Genomic DNA, 16368 nt, shown 5'->3' with positions numbered 1-16368 from the left:
GTGGGTAAGTGTTAAATATCAATTTTTGAAGTGTGCATTTTGTACTCTTTCTAGGTATAGGATTAAAAACAGGCCAATGAGGAAAAAATTGTTATAATTGTTATAAATTGTTATGTTGTTTTAAAACTGCAATCAAATCAAGACATAATAGCTGAATTAAGTTCTTTTAATAGATTGTACATATAGATGTTTAGCTATACTCTTAGATCAACTCTTTAACAGTAGAACTTCATATCCAATTAACATGCTCTAGATACCACCTTTCTTATTTTTTACAGTAAAGTCTGGTATTTAAATACCTACTTCTACACTGACAGCTTTAAGAAAAACAGGACACAGAGGGAGTTGTCATTTTTAGCAGCAATGAAATACCACCAACCCATTTTTACATACTGAATTCAAGTCCCCATCAGAAGTGAGTGGACCACAAAGTCACCAGGTACAAAATTGCTAGTTCATTTTTAAATCAATAACTTGGAATTACCCTTGCCCCCCACCCCATTACATCTTTTTATAAACAGCAAACTTTTTGCTGTTTTATACATAGGCTAGCAGGCTTGTTTCAATATGAAAGTGCTAACTCATTTATAGAGTTTTATAATCAGTTATGTAGTGTTACAATAAATGTCCAATAATCTACATAGGAACAACGATGAATAAAAATGATGAAGATTGAATAAGGCTATCAAATTACCTTATCTTATTTACATATAAAGAATAGATACCCAATGGTGAGGAAGAGACAGAAATTGGACAAATTCTCACAGGTTTAAAAATTATATCTACCTTTGAGTTTTATACTGTAAATGAGACATTTTAAGTAGCCCATGCCTATTTTTTCCGTAGAAAAAGAAAAGTTGCCTTCATGACATCCCCTCTTGTGTCAGATTTCCACAGCGTCACTTTGAAGCTTCAGAGTCAAGATCTTACTTTCTTCAAAAAATAAAGAAAATACACCCCCTAAGGTACCTCCAATCCTCCCCACCCCCAAAATCCCGCCGGTTTCTTTTCCAGTGCCAGGTTGCATGGTCAGCTCCTATCTCCAGGGATTATTGTTGTGATTTTTTTTCTGTCCATCTATTGATCATTAGTTTAGAATAGATAACGTGAACCAGTTCTGGAACCACTACTAGGAGGAACACAAGCTCTTCACTACAATCACACAGTAGGAAAGAGAGATAAATCAATTCATCCCTGGTGCTGGGCCTCCAAAATTGAAAGAATTTGGCACAACTGGAGCACTGATTTTGTATCCTCTGTGTGTCTCAATCATTTTGGATTCATGGTCTGCTCTTCTTTGATCGGCCAGAGTTGCTACATCTGTAACTATTGTCTTTGTTCTTCATTAAGACCATGAGTCTGAGACTGATACCACACAGGATTATGATTTTTGAATAGTCTGAAAGATAGCTTTAAATATCTGATATTCAACAACAGGGTTATCTTCATCATCAGTGACTGTGGAATAGCCTTCCTGAGCAGTCTCTTCAGCATCATCTTCTTCCCAATTCTCATCATCTCCATCCTCACCTGCCTGCTTAGTCAGAATCTCCAAATATTCTTTCCCATCTTTATCAATATCATCTTCATCACTCCCCAGTTCCTCGGTTTCATCATCATCTTCAGCTTCATCCTCATCACTGTCATTCTTGGACAAAAGAGCATGGCAGGCATATGCTCTTCTCAATCCATTAAATAAAAGGATAAAAGCTGGCAAAATCTGTCCAGAAACCTGATTCAAACCTTGGGGTGTCTGTTCCATATCAATAAGAGCACAGAGACTGAGAGCACACATATTTCTGTCATGAAGCCTCAAGACACAGTCAACATCATTAAGCCACTATCTAATAAAATTATTTGTAACTGGTTCAACATTATTTGGGAAGTGAAGATTTTCTAAGGTATTGAGTAATAGGTATGCATTATAATGCAAAGTTGCAATTGCAACTTGCAGACATATAGTTCAAAGTTCACTTGTCTTAACCTCTCGTCAGTCTTTCTAAGGCTGCTTGCACGAATAAGGGAATGCACTGGTCAATGTCACGCCCTTTGCACTGCAGAAATGATGACCTCTAACAATTTTGCCGCTTGACACTCTGCATCTTCTCCTGCAACTCCTGTAAGAACCTTTTTGCACATACTGTATATCATTTCAAGATACTTGGTATCAGACAGAAGTGTCTTGCTAAGAACTGTTACATAATTACAAAGGAGCGGCATCATATCTGTAAAGTAATCAAAGCCATCTTGCTGAAAGACTTCAAATACAAGGGGCAGTAGCTGCCACATTTGTGGAGACACTTGTTGACATGTCAGGCTACACACTAAAGAGAATATCTCCTCATAAGATTCTGAGACATGCTGTTGTAAAACAGTACCAATGACCTGTAAGCAGATTCCCTCAAGCTGTTGGGTTATCTCTTTATGATCTTCAACTACAACTAAGAAGTGTGTCAGCTGTATTCAGAATTCCCACAGCAGTAACTGCTTTGTCATCACTACCTTCTTTATCAGGCCCCATCTAGATTACTTGGCTAAATGTCATTGCCAAATGTTGTGTCATTTCTACTGCAATAAGAGTAACTTCGCTATTTTCACAGATCATTTTCCGAATTACATTGGTAAGGTCATAATTTTCTGTTTCTCTTATAATATGAAGAAGAGCCTGCATTACAGGTCTGATGAATGGTGTGATATATTCTTTAAATTTTTCTTGATTGCTGATCAATACTTGAAAGACAATGTCAGCTCCCACTTCCACAGACATGTCTCTATCATCAATCAGACATCTTCTTGTTAGCTCTAAAGCTGTCTGAAGGTTCTGATCACTTTTGAACTTTACTTCACAAAACTAGTGAAGCACCCAGCAAGCCCTTGCTCTCATGTAGCCTAGTTCACTGCTGAAGAGAAAGAATACGTGATTCTGCAACATGTATTCCATCTGATCTTTATAGATCTTCTTCTTCAGAAGTATGTCAGCTCAAGACCCAATCATATGCAGGGCTCCATCTGTTTTTCAAAGGTCAGCATATGGTTCTGTAAGAATCTGGTAACAAAATCCCATAGTCTTTTGAAGTACCTGTTTCCTCTTACTACGGGCTGTAAACAAAAGCTTCTGGGCAGCAGTGGTAAAAGAAATGAAATCTTCAAACACATCAAACTTCATGCATATATATTCGTAAGGGTCTTCTTCCCAAAGTTCCTCATCAGCATCTGTATAACACATCAATGGAAAAATAACATCTTGGATAATGCCTTGTATATGGGGTTTCAGATTCTTCCAGGTGAGAGCATGAGAAACTCCTTGATTAATAGAATTTAATGTCAGTTGTAAAACTTGAGGAACGATATATTGCTTCTCCTTGTATTGTTATAACACCTTTAATAAAACTTGCTGGACACCAACAACAAATGCCTTCAGAAATACTTCAGCCAACTCACTATACTCCTAGGAAACATTACCAGGGCTTCCATATCTTTCAAAAAGTCTTGCTAAAATATGTAAGGCCCACTTCTTGCATTTTCACTATGGTAACTCAGGTCGATCGTCTTCTTCAATTCGAAGTGTTTCAGTCTTCAAAATTTCTATCCATTCTGTCAGGTTCTGTTGGTTTGTCAGTTCCAGTGGTACTATATGCTGAATAAGAGCATAGAAGATCTTGAATATTTGTTTCTGGATGATGACAGACTGATCAGACTGGTCAGAAAGAAGCTGGATGAAATGATCCTTCAGAACTGGCAGAAAATGCTGCATTGCTGCTACTAATGGACTCCACTCCTCTAGTTTTTTATACTCATAATTTTTCCAAGCTGATAAAGGCAAAGAAGAATTCCTAGCCAGCAAGCACTGTTATCGTACTGAAGATAAAAGCCAATTTTGTCCACAATGGCTGTCCAGCAGCTTGGATAATCATTTTTGATGATGTGATAAATGCATGTAGTAACCTGTACCCTGATGAGCCCAGGAGAATGGATAATGGCTTCTACAATATTTTCTCAAATACAATGGCAGTCTTCTTCTGGAATAGTATAAGGGGATATATACCCTTGTGCTGTTTCTCGACCAGGCCAATACTGTGTTATATTTTTCAAATAGATAACACCTGCCTGTCTCACAGGTAAATCCAGTTGTTCCAACAGTAATCTGGAGCAGCAGTGAGACAAAATTCAGAGACTTGTGTGTTTCACTGAGCTGGTGCTCCAAGGTCTCTCACAGGGCTGGGTCCATGGTGCCCTGCAGGGCCTCGATAATGGTGTTGGGGTCCATCGCAGCACAGATGCAGTCAAACCTGGGGCTTGGGTGCTATTGGGCCAGGAATAGTGCTACTCACTGCACACATGGACCTGTCGCAGCAGCAACTGGCGCAAAAGGGCAGTGGTGCAATCTTAACTCGCTGCAACTTTGAACTCCTGGGCTCAAGTGATCCTCCCACCTCAGCCTCCCAAGTAGCTGGGACTGCAGGCTCATGCTACCATGCCAAGCTGATTTTGTGTTGTTGCAGAGATAGGGTCTCACTAAGTTGCCCGGGCTTGTCTCGAACTCCTGGTCTCAAGCAATCATCCTCCCTCAGCCTCCCAAAGTGCTGGATTTACAAGCCTGAGTCACCATGCGTGGCCAATATTTTCAACAGTTAGAGGCAGGAATGAAAAACAATTCCTTTTTGCTTTGCTCAAAATAAGTATTTGTGAGCATCCACTTAAGAGTTACTGTGCTAGATGCTGGACAAATAGAAATAAGACCCAGTTCCTGCTCTTGTGGAAAGGGCAACATTAGAGAAATGTTCAGGAAATGGAGCAAAGGCCCTTATCTCAGCTTAAGGAAGTCTTAGCTCACTATTGTTTGGCTGAATCTCAAAAATGTACAAACCAATAGGAGTGTCCCCTTCTTCCCCACAGATTCCCTGAAGCCAGTGAACTGTATGGCAGGAAAACCAAATACTAACTGTGATTTGCCCTGTCCTAGAAGGTAAGAGAAGGGACTTCAGGGCATGCATGTTAAGTTAGGCTTTGATGATTTGTGTTAGAAGGTTCAGGAAGAAAGGAGCATCACTTATCCCCTATGAAAAAAAGGAATGGCTAAGAGAACTTCCTTGAATCCACGAAGAGCTTCCAAAAGGAGACATTTTAAGTTTAGGGATGATAAGGAGCAGAAAGTCTTGGTCTGCTTTACCTGGTGAGCCTATCAATGCACCCATCAAGCACATGCTCATTACCCAGCAGAGTGTTCGGCACTAGGAGGTGAAGGAGGATAGAATCTAAGATTACTTTTAGCTCTGAAAACTTCAAGACCATCTAAGTTAGGCTCTTCATTTTACAAAAGACAAAGTGCAGACCCAGAAAAGGCCTTATCCAAAATCACATTACTAGCTCTTGAGTACAGGATTACTAGCAGGCTGCAATCTGAGAAGATGACTGAAGTACACTCGACACCATATAAAACTCCAGCATCAGTACTTTGGGCAACATGTAGTCACCAGAGGTTTCTGAGCTGGTGACCAGTTTAGTCAAAACCGCTTTCCCACTTGATAATAGTAAATGCCATTTCCAGTTAAGTTACAGATGACAGATTTTAAGTAATGTTTCCATGTCTATGTGTGAGATCTGAATGGTACCTCCATTACTGGCATTACATTTTATTCCTCAACCCTCCTCTTCACAGCTCTTATTAGGAAAGCAGGGAAAGTCAGGTGCTGAGGCCCACAGGAGCTGTGCCTTGCCAGTGTTCCCTCATGAAAGGCTGCAGCCAGAACTGTGTCCTTCCTTCTTGATGCAGGTCTCTATGCTTAACTTGTTCACCCTCTGTTCCAGAGCATTAGGTGCTCCAAGTGAAGTACTTTTGAACTCTGTCAACCCTGACCTCTCCCCTGTCATGTAGAAAGGCCTCAAGTGGTAGTTTCTGGGGCTCCTGATCATACAAGCACATGCACCCTTCTCAGGAGAGGGCAATTAGAAAACTTGCTAACTAGAGGTGCCATGGCAGGTGCCAACTGGATCAGTGCAGGATGGAATAGCACATTCCAGAGAGCCTCATGAGTCCACTGCTAAGGGTAGAGCTAATTTACAAGAAACATGCAGAGGGTTTGGCTGGATCCCCTCTGATACTAACTGAGCCCAGCTCTCATATGCCTATGGCATGGAGCAGATGGTGCTGGGGCAGGCTTTCCTCAGCCTGACAGCACAGCAGCTGTCTCCACTATTGAGCCAGGTGTGACCCCAGAATGCCGCCTCTACCCCCTCGGCATGGTAGCAATGCCATGGCAGTGAGGATGTGGGGAATGAGGAGCAGCTTAGGGGAGACTAAGGCATTGCAGGGCTGAGGTCCACTACGCAGTTCCAGGTCCCTCTACCATGCTCCTTCAAGAACAGAGTTGGTAGTAAAAGATTATCACCAAGTGCCTCTCAACTCAGCAAAACAAGTGGGGAAGTGAGAAAAGAAAGGAGGAGGAAGATGGCTTCCTGTGCTGTGAGGACTAATTGCAAGCAAAACGTGTGTCAGCTGCCACTGCACACAGTAAACACTCAATGGATGGTAACCTTAAGGGTTTGGGCGGCAGCTTTAGTGCCCAAATCCTATGCCTATGGAGGGACTGAGGCACTTGGACAACAACAATCAAGGCAGATGGAGAAAATCCTGGTTTTGATTGTACCAAAACAAATCACCTCACCCTTAGCAGTGTAAGACAACTAGCATTTTACTATATTCACTGATTCTGAGCATGAGAAATTTAGAAAAGGCCCAGCAGGATGGCTTGTCTCTGTTTCTTGACATCTGGAGCCTCAGCCGGAAAGATTCAAAGACTGGGGTGACTTAATTGGAATTATCTGTGAGCCATAACTGGTGGTTGACCCACGCTGTCAGCTATAACCTGAAGCTGTAAGCTGGAACACCTATACATGGCCCTTCCATGTGGCTGTGTGAGTTTCTTTACAGAATGGTAGCTGGGTTCCTTTCTTTTTCTTTTTTTCTTTTTTTTTTTTTCTTTTTTTTGAGACAGAGTCTTGCTCTCTCTCCCAGTCTGGAGTGCAGTGGCGCAATCTCGGCTCACTGCAAGCTCCGCCTCCCAGGTTTACACTGTTCTCCTGCCTCAGTCTCCCAAGTAGTTGGGACTACAGGCGCCCACCAACATGCCTGGCTAATTTTTTGTATTTTTTAGTAGAGACAGGGTTTCACCGTGTTAGCCAGGATGGTCTCGATCTCCTGACCTCGTGATCCACCCGCTTCAGCCTCCCAAATGCTGGGATTACAGGCATGAGCCACTGCGCCCGGCCGGTAGCTGGGTTATAAGAGCAGGTGTCTCAAATAAATCACACAGAATCTGTATGACCTTTGATGACTTAGCCTATCACTATAATGTGACTTCTGTCATAGCCACAAGGTTTTCCAGGTTCAAGGGCAGAGAACAAGTATCAAAGGCAAATTTTTAAAAGAACATGTGGAATGGAAGGTAATATTAAAGCTATCTCTGGAATATACAATCTGCTTCATTTGTCAGGCTAAGTATATGCTCCCATAGTCTCCCAATGCAGAGATATTATGTGCAATGTCTGGAACAAATATTATCATATGACAGCTCATTAATTCAGTCTTTACAATAATACTACAAGGTAGTTTATTATTACTCCATGTTTTACCTGAAACTGAGCTCAAAAAGTTTAGACATCTTGACCAAGGTCATATAGTTTTTAAGTACCAAAGCATTATCAAATTCAGATCTAAATCTGTTAACTACTTATTAAAACTCAAAGCTCATAGTCTTTAGAGAACATTTTGGGTCAGACTAAATGATCTTGGGTTCTAGGGCAGTAGGAATAAGGTGGCAAAGAAAAAAAAAGGCAGCTGTTCATTTGATGCCTAAATATTCACAGTGTGCACACAATGCTGAAGCTAAGCTTTGTAACTCTTAAGTGTTATTTTTTTCTAATAAATGCATTTTATGTAAGGGAAGACTTTTAAAAACAGTATCTCCAGATAGAATGGAAACTGGGCCACCTTACTAATCTCTCCTGCACCCCAATCACATTTTCCAAAGTAGAGAGAAAGGTACAGTTCAGAACCTCTGTTTTTCAAACTGGAATAAGGCCCCTCTCTTACTTTTCCCCCAACTCTTTAAGATACATCATTTTTATTTTGAAACTTAGCCTAGATTGTGGGGCAAAGCACAATCAAATGAAACGGGTGAATTCCCATTTTGATCCTTATCGTCATTCTCTATCTCAGGTAGCTGATGGATCCAGGCTAAATGTGAGTCAAAAAGTATGTTACAGATCAGCTTTAGTTGAAAAAAAAATGGGTATATACCAATACAACTCAATGGGGGAATAAAAACTTTTTCAACAAATAGTGTTAAGACAACTGGATATCTGCATGCAAGTGAATGAAGTTGGACCCCTACCTCACATCATACACAAAATTTAACTCAAAATGGATTATAGTCTTAATTGTAAAAGCTAATGCTCTAAAACTCTTAGATGAAAATATAGGGGCAAATCTTTATGACCCTGAGTTAGACAAAGCCTCCTTAATTGTGACACCAAAAGTACAGTCTACAGAAGAAAACTAGATAAATTGGACTATGTGAAAACCTAAACTTTTGTACTGCAAAAGATACCATCAAGCAAGAAAAAATGCAACTCACAGACTAGCAGAAAATATTTGCAAATAAAATACCTCATAAGAGATTTGTATACAGAATATATTATAAAAAACTCATAACCCAATAGTGAAAATATTAATAACCCAAAATAGGCAAAGGATCTAAATAGACATTTCTCCAAAGAAGATATAGAAATGGCCAATAAGCACATGAAAAGATGTTCAACATCCCTAGTCATAGAGGAAATGCAAATCAAAACCACAATGAGACATCACTTTACACCCATTAAAATGGCCATAATCAAAACGACAAGTGTTAGTGATGATGCAGAAACATTAGAACACTGAAATTGTTGGAAGAATGTAAAGTGGTGCAGATGCTTTGGAAAACAGTTCAGCAGTTCCTCAAGATGTTATATGTGGAGTTACCAGATGACTCAGCAATTCCACTCCTAAGTCTATACCCAAAAAAGGCGGAAACAAATGTCCATATGAAAACTTGTACATAAATGTTCAATAACGTTCAGAGGAGCATTGTTCATAACGGCCAAAAAAGTGAAAACAGCCCATATACCTGTCAACTGATAAACAGATGAATTAGATGTGGTATAGCCATACAATAAAATATTATTCAGTAATAAAAAGGAATGAAGTACTGATAAATGCTACAAAATATTAGAACCTTGAAAATGTTATTCCAAGTGAAATAAGCCAATCACAAAAGACCACATATTGTACAATTCTATTTATATAAAGTGTCCAGAACAGGTAAATCTAGATTTAGAAAAAGTAGATTAGTGGTTGCCTAGGCCTACAAAATGTGAGGAGAAATGGAAAGCGACTGAAAATGGGTATGGGGTTTCTTTTGGGAGTTATGAAAATGTTCTGAAATTGATAGTGGTGATGGTTGCACAACTCAATAAATATACTTAAAACTACTGAACTGTACATTTTAATTGTGCAAATTGTATGGTAGGTGAGTTTTATTTCAATATTTATATCCACACACATATGCATATATGTTTACACACACACACACATATGTCCTCACACATATGTCCAAAGCAAATTCCTAGTAAAGTGGGGGCAATGTCAAGAATAGAAAACCACCCATAGATACTCCTCTGCTTTAGCCTGACATGTGGCTATGTGACCAAAGGTACTGTGAAAAGCAATTAGACGGTGCTTTCTAAAAAACAATTTTATTGAAGTATAATTTACATGTGACAAAGTACTTCCATTTGAGTTCATAGTTTGATGTGTTTTCACAAATGTGACCACCATATAACCAACACATTCAAGATACAGGATATTTTTTTACCCCAAAAAAAGTCCCTTGTGCCCCTCTGTCCCAAAATGACCAGCCCTAGGCAACAATTGATCTACTTTGTCATTTTAAGTAAGTTTTGCCCTTTTCTATAATTCCAGATAAATTAAACCCTACAGCAATATACTATTTGGGATCTGGACTGTTTTATAACTCAGGATAATATATTTGAAATTCAACCATGTGTTACGCGTATCTCTAATACATTGCTTTTTTATTGCTGAACGTATTCCCTTATATAGATAGACTAAAGTTTGTTTTTGCATTCATCTGCTTAAGGACATTTGATATTTTTCCCTCATTTTAGTTATTATGAACACTAATATACAAGTTTTTGTGTGACCATATGTTTTCATTGCTCTTTGGTAAATGAACCGAAGTGGAAACACCAGGTCTTATAAGTGTATGCCTAACTTTATAAGAAACTGCCAAGCTGATTTCCAAAATGTTAATACTATTCTACGTACCCACAAGCAATATATGTAAGTCTTTTTAATTTTATTCATCATAGTGGGTATCTCATTGTAGTTTTCAATTGCCTTTCCTTGATGACTAATTAAATGGAGCATCTTTCCATGTTCCTTTGGCCATTCACGTGTGTGTGTGTGTGTGTGTGTGTGTGTGTGTGTGTGTGTGTGTGTGAAGTGTCTGTCCAAATCTTCTGCCTATTTAAAAAATTATTTTTAATTGAGTTGTATATGTTTTTTTAATACATTCGGGATTCAAATCTTTATCAGCTTAGTCTGTGGCTAAAAATTGCATTTTCTTAACAGTGTCTTTCTTAATAGTGCCTTTGATAAAGTCCAATGTATCATTTTTTTGCTTATATGTTTCAAATGTTTTGTGTCCTAAGAAATCTTTGCATATGCCAATGTTGAAAAACTTCTAGATTTACAGTTTTAATTTTTATGTTTCAGTATACTACCTATTTCGAGTTCAATTTTGAATCTAGAGTAAAGAGTTGAAGTTCATTTTTTGTATATGAACATCCAATTTTGTAGAACCATTTGTTGAAAGACCATTTCCCCACTAAAATATCTTCTTAACAACATTTCATCACAAGATTCCTCATTTCCCTTTTATAGTCACACCTACTTCCTTCCAACTTTCCTTTAATCCTCTTCTCATTAACTCCTACCAACCACTAACCTGTTTTCCACTTCTATAATTTTGTCATTTCAAGAATACTGAATATATGGAATCATAAAGTATATAACCTTTTGGGATTTGCTGTTTATTCTTTGCATTTATCCATGTATGATGCTCTTCCTTCATTTGTACAGATTTAAGTTTCACTGATAGTATTTGCCTTGCATCTGAAGAACTTGCATTTTAAGTCCACTGGTGAATAATTCTGTCAGCTTTTGTTTGCCTGAAAAAGTTTTCATTTCATATTTATTTTTGAATGGTATTTTTATTGAATATAGAACTCTAGGTTGACAGTTTGCTGTTTTCGTTACAGCTCTTTAAAGATGTGACTTCATTTTCTTCTCATTTAAAAGTTTCTGACAAGACATATGTGAGTATTGTTATCTTTGTTCCTCTGTATGTAATTTTTTTGTCAGCTCTTAAAATTTTCTCTTTATCAATCTTGTTCAGTAATTTGATCATGAACTCCTTTGGTGTGATTTTATTTTGTGCTTATCCTTCTTGGAGTTGTTGACCTGCTTGGATCTGTGAGTTTATAATTTTCACAAAATATGAAAAGTTTTTAGCCACTAGTTGAAATTTTTTCTGCCTTTCATCCTTTCTGGGACTCCAGTGACATGCATATTTACAATAGCTGTTCAAAAGACCCTGTTTGTCAGGTATATTTTCTCTGTCATTTTAGGTCTATTTCCGTTAACTGATTTTTCTCCTAGTTATGGGTCATGTGTTTTGTTTTGTTGCGTTTTGTTGCTTTTAGGCATGCCTTGTAATTTTGGATTGGATGCTGGACATTGTGCCTTCATATTGTTGAATGCTGAATACTGTCCTCTTTAATGGATGTTGAACTGTGTTCTGACTGGCAGTAAACTTAATTACATATCAGTGTGATCCATTTTTAGGCTTTATTAAAACTTTATTAAGTAGACTTTACTCTAGGGCTTATCTAGTCCTATAACTAAGCTGTGACTTATTTTGGAATGCCGTCAATATTAAGCAAGGACCCCAAACCCTGGCTGGTCATAACTCAAACTTCTACCAGCCCTGTATTGCCTCTGGAAATATTCAGCTTACAGATACCTGGAGTTCTTTGCCTGGCTTATGCAGTTTCAGCCTACATATAGCAGTGAGCTATAGTTGCAAGAGGAACTCTATAAAGATCCTCAGCGTTTTCTCTACTGAGCACATTCCAGCCACTCAACCTCTTCAAATTCAAATTTTTGTCTTCTCAACTCTGTGATATCATGCTCTTCTTGAGTGTGTATTGTGGTCCAGAAAGTATCTCCGGGCAGAAAGTTGGTATTATCACAGGGCTTATGTCATTTGTTCCCTTCTCTGAGGAGTCACAGAACTGTACTAATTACCAAAAGGAGTTTTTATAGATTTTTGTCTGGTTTTCTAGTTGTTTACAGTAATAGAGTAAGTCCAACTCCAGTCACTCTCTCATGTCTGGAAGTAGAAGTCACTAATATTATCTATGTTAATACAGTGAAAAAAAAACCCAGTGTTGTCCTTCTTTCCATCCTCACCCCCACACCTCCACTGCTAATACTGTCTCTGTGATGTGTAATATTCAAGGCTTGATTTAGGTCTAATGAATATCTCTGAACACAGTACACTTTGGGTTTCCCAGCACAAGAATTGAAATAATAAAGCACAGGGTACTCTCCCATCTGAGATTCTCAGCCTCTTTTTTCCCCTACTGTGAGCAGTGTCACCCAGGTGCCCTCACTCACCTATTTTAAATACACTCACCATCTTTGCTAACAGCTTCAGCCTCTGTTAATCAGGTAGCTTTTCATTAATGTTCTTATCCTTGTCCCAGCATCTTATTAGTCATGCTTTATTAGTAGACATGTTAAGTCTCAAATCTTAGTTCCTGTTAGCTTCTCAGTATCTGTTGTCAAGTTGAAGATCCCAGACAGAGAGAGATAAGAACTGGTTCATTACAGAGTGACTCTTTCTAACAAATCTCCTTGGTTCTCTATGATACTTATATATTCTTCTCACTGTAGTTGCCTTTTTCTATTTAGAACCAATACAAATCATAGAAATGAGATCATTCGGCTGAAGGGTACATTATCTTCACTTCAACCCGTCCTTCTTTAAGATGAACAATGCTGTCTTTAGATTCTGATACTGGCTCTGCCACTTATTAGCTGGATAGCCCCAGACAATTTACTGACTGAGTTTGTTTCCATACTTACAGAATAGGAAAAATATATTCTGTGTATCTCATGAAGTTTTTTAAGGATTAAGCAAGATAATCTGTGTTAAGTATTTTATATAGTGCCTGCACCATGGTAAATGCTTAATAAATGTTAGCTATGATGACAATGATGGTGATTAAAATGGTCTTTCCATACACTCTGCATACCATCCCTCTGACTGACCTGAGGATTATAATTATTCCCTAGCTACTAGCAAAGAAGTTTCAATCTCCCTTCACTTCTGCTTTTAAACAGTTTTCTCCTATTTTACGAAAAAAAAGAGTGTGTTCTTTTCTTCCCTTTTCCAGCTCTTCATAAACACAGTGTATTAGTCCATTCTTTCATTGCTATAAAGAAATACCTGAGACTGGGTAATTTATAAAGAAAAGAGGTTTAATTGTCTCACGGTTCTGCAGGCTGTACAGAAAGCATGATGCTGACATCTGCTCAGCTTCTAGGGAGTCCTCAGGAAACTTACAATCATGGCAGGAGACAAAGGGGGTACAAGATGTCTTACATGGCAGAGTAGGAGCAAGAGAGAGAGTGGGGAGGTGCTTCACACTTATAAATGACCAGATCTCATGATAACTCACTCACTCACTATCATGAGAACAGCACTGACCAGATGATGCTACACCATTCATAAGAACTCTGCCCCCATGATTCAATCACCTCCCACCAGGTCCCACCACCAATAGTGGGGATTATCATTAAACGTGGGATTTGGGTGGGGACACAGATCCAAACCGTATCACATGGTTTTTCATTTCTATGACTCTTCTACCCAATTTATTCTTAATTCCCTTTAATCAAGCTTTTATCCTTAATACTTTAATTTTCTGTAAAAGTTACCAATCATCTCTGAACCACATTAAATATTATTTTCAAAGTCCTACTATTCCTTTCAAGTCCTACTGGGCTTTCTGTAGCTTTTTGACAGAATTGTCCATTTTCTCAATTTTGGCTACCATGACCACTGAACTGTCATTTTTCATTTTCTACTGGTGGCAGATTAAATTACTGCTATTACTTCATGCTTCCCCTAAGCAATATTATCCATTCTCTTGCAATGGCCTTGTACATAACAGAATCCCCTGCTTCTTGTCTTTCAGGCTTGACCATATGACTTTGAAAAATGAGATATTGGAAGGCATATCATGAACAAAGATTTGAAATGTGCTTGAATAGTTGGAGTTTCCCTCTTTTAAATTTTTTTTATTTTTTTATTTTTTTATTTTTTTTTTTGAGACAGTCTCGCTCTGTCCCCCAGGCTGGAGTGCAGTGGCCGGATCTCAGCTCACTGCAAGCTCCAACTCCCGGGTTCACGCCATTCTCCTGCCTCAGCCTCCCGAGTAGCTGGGACTACAGGTGCCCGCCACTTCGCCCGGCTAGTCTTTTGTACTTTTTAGTAGAGACGGGGTTTCACCGTGTTAGCCAGGATAGTCTTGATCTCCTGACCCAGTGATCCGCCCGTCTCGGCCTCCCAAAGTTCTGGGATTACAGGCTTGAGCCACCGCGCCCGGCCAATTTTTTTTATTTTTAAAAATTTTTTAAATTAATTTTTTAGAGACATCTCACTCTGTTGTCCAGGCTGGTGTTCAGTAGAGTGATTATCGCTCACTGCAGCATTTAACTCCTGGGCTCAAGTGATTCTCCCTTCTCAGACTATCGTGTAGCTGGGACTACAGGTGCATGCCATTGTGCCCAGTTTTTTTTTGTTTTTGTTTGTTTGTTTGTTTTTACTTTTTATAGAGATGGAGAGGGTCTCACTGTGTTTGCCAGGCTGGTCTTGAACTCCTGACCTCAACTATCCTCCTAACTCAGTCTCCCGAAGTTCTGGGATTATAGGCATGAGCCGCCAGGCCCAACCCTAGGGTTCCCACCTTATGTCCCTCATTTAAAGACATAGAAAGAACAGAAAACACAAAAATAATATGTGAATCAAGTCACTCCACATACAGTTGACAGTAAATAATCATAGAGAGATTTATGAAAATAAAAGACTTAAAGAATTTCAGGCCGGTCGCAGTGGCTCAAGCCTGTAATCCCAGCACTTTGGGAGGCCAAGACGGGCGGATCACGAGGTCAGGAGATCGAGACCATCCTGGCTAACATGGTGAAACCCTGTCTCTACTAAAAAATACAAAAAACTAGCCGGGCGAGGTGGCAGGCGCCTGTAGTCCCAGCTACTCGGGAGGCTGAGGCAGGAGAATGGCATAAACCCAGGAGGTGAAGCTTGCAGTGAGCTGAGATCTGGCCACTGCAGTTCAGCCTGGGAGACAGAGCGAGACTCTGTCTCAAAAAAAAAAAAAAAGAAAGAAAGAATTTCAAAAAGTCAAACAGACCAATAATTACAATAGACAATGAGATAGTAGCAAAAAAATAGATAAAATATTGTAAATATAATTCAGTTAAGTGGAATTGGGAGGCTATAATTCAGTTCTTAAAGCTTCTCAGTGATTTTAATATGCAGCCAAGTTTGAGTCACTGGTCTAACTCAGTTTTGATAGTTTAAGTTCAAGGCTGGGGATTAATTTAGCCCTGAGCATGTGACATAATTCTGGCCAATGAAGCACAAAGGAAAGTCTACTGAGGTTGGAGAACAGAAGTTTCTTGGAAAAGTTTCTTCACTTTTAAAAGGAGTCAAATAAGAAAAGTCTTCTACATCTGCTGGGCACTGTAGCAGCTGCATGTAGCCCTGGAAGTCTGGTAAAGGGCAATGCCCATGTGGAGGTAAAGGACAGTAAAGACAGAAGAAACGTGATGCTGTCTTCGAGTCACTGAATTAAACAGTGCTGAAGAAGCTGTACATTAGGGCATCTCACAATGTAACAGAATAAATTTTCCTGCTGTTTAAGACAATTGAAGTTAGACATTTCTATTATTTATAGATGGAAGCATCCTGATACTATGACTAGCAGGATTTATCCTAGAAATATAAGAAGTGACCAATATTAGAAAATCTGGCAAACATGCCATACTTTCTTCTGTATATATTCCAGAATAACTCTCTCAAAGGTCTCATGGAAACATGAACAGGGATATTCATCACAACACTGTGGTACCAAGGCAACAGAGGAAACCTAAGTCCA

General features: G+C 39.0%; 1 protein-coding gene and 1 pseudogene across 2 annotated transcripts in view; both read right to left on the bottom strand.

The window, feature by feature from the left end:
* Nucleotides 1-16368, bottom strand: part of KCNH1 (potassium voltage-gated channel subfamily H member 1) — a 466372-nt gene that overhangs the window by 189579 nt on the left and 260425 nt on the right. The gene's annotated exons all lie outside the window — the stretch shown is intronic.
* LOC104669510 lies at nucleotides 1184-4267 on the bottom strand (annotated as a pseudogene).

This window comes from Rhinopithecus roxellana, chromosome 8 (genome assembly GCF_007565055.1).
Source record: "Rhinopithecus roxellana isolate Shanxi Qingling chromosome 8, ASM756505v1, whole genome shotgun sequence".
In the NCBI taxonomy this organism is placed as follows: Eukaryota; Metazoa; Chordata; class Mammalia; order Primates; family Cercopithecidae; genus Rhinopithecus; species Rhinopithecus roxellana.
The sequence above is the reverse complement of the archived record's forward strand: the minus strand, read 5'-3'. Positions and strand labels throughout refer to the sequence as shown.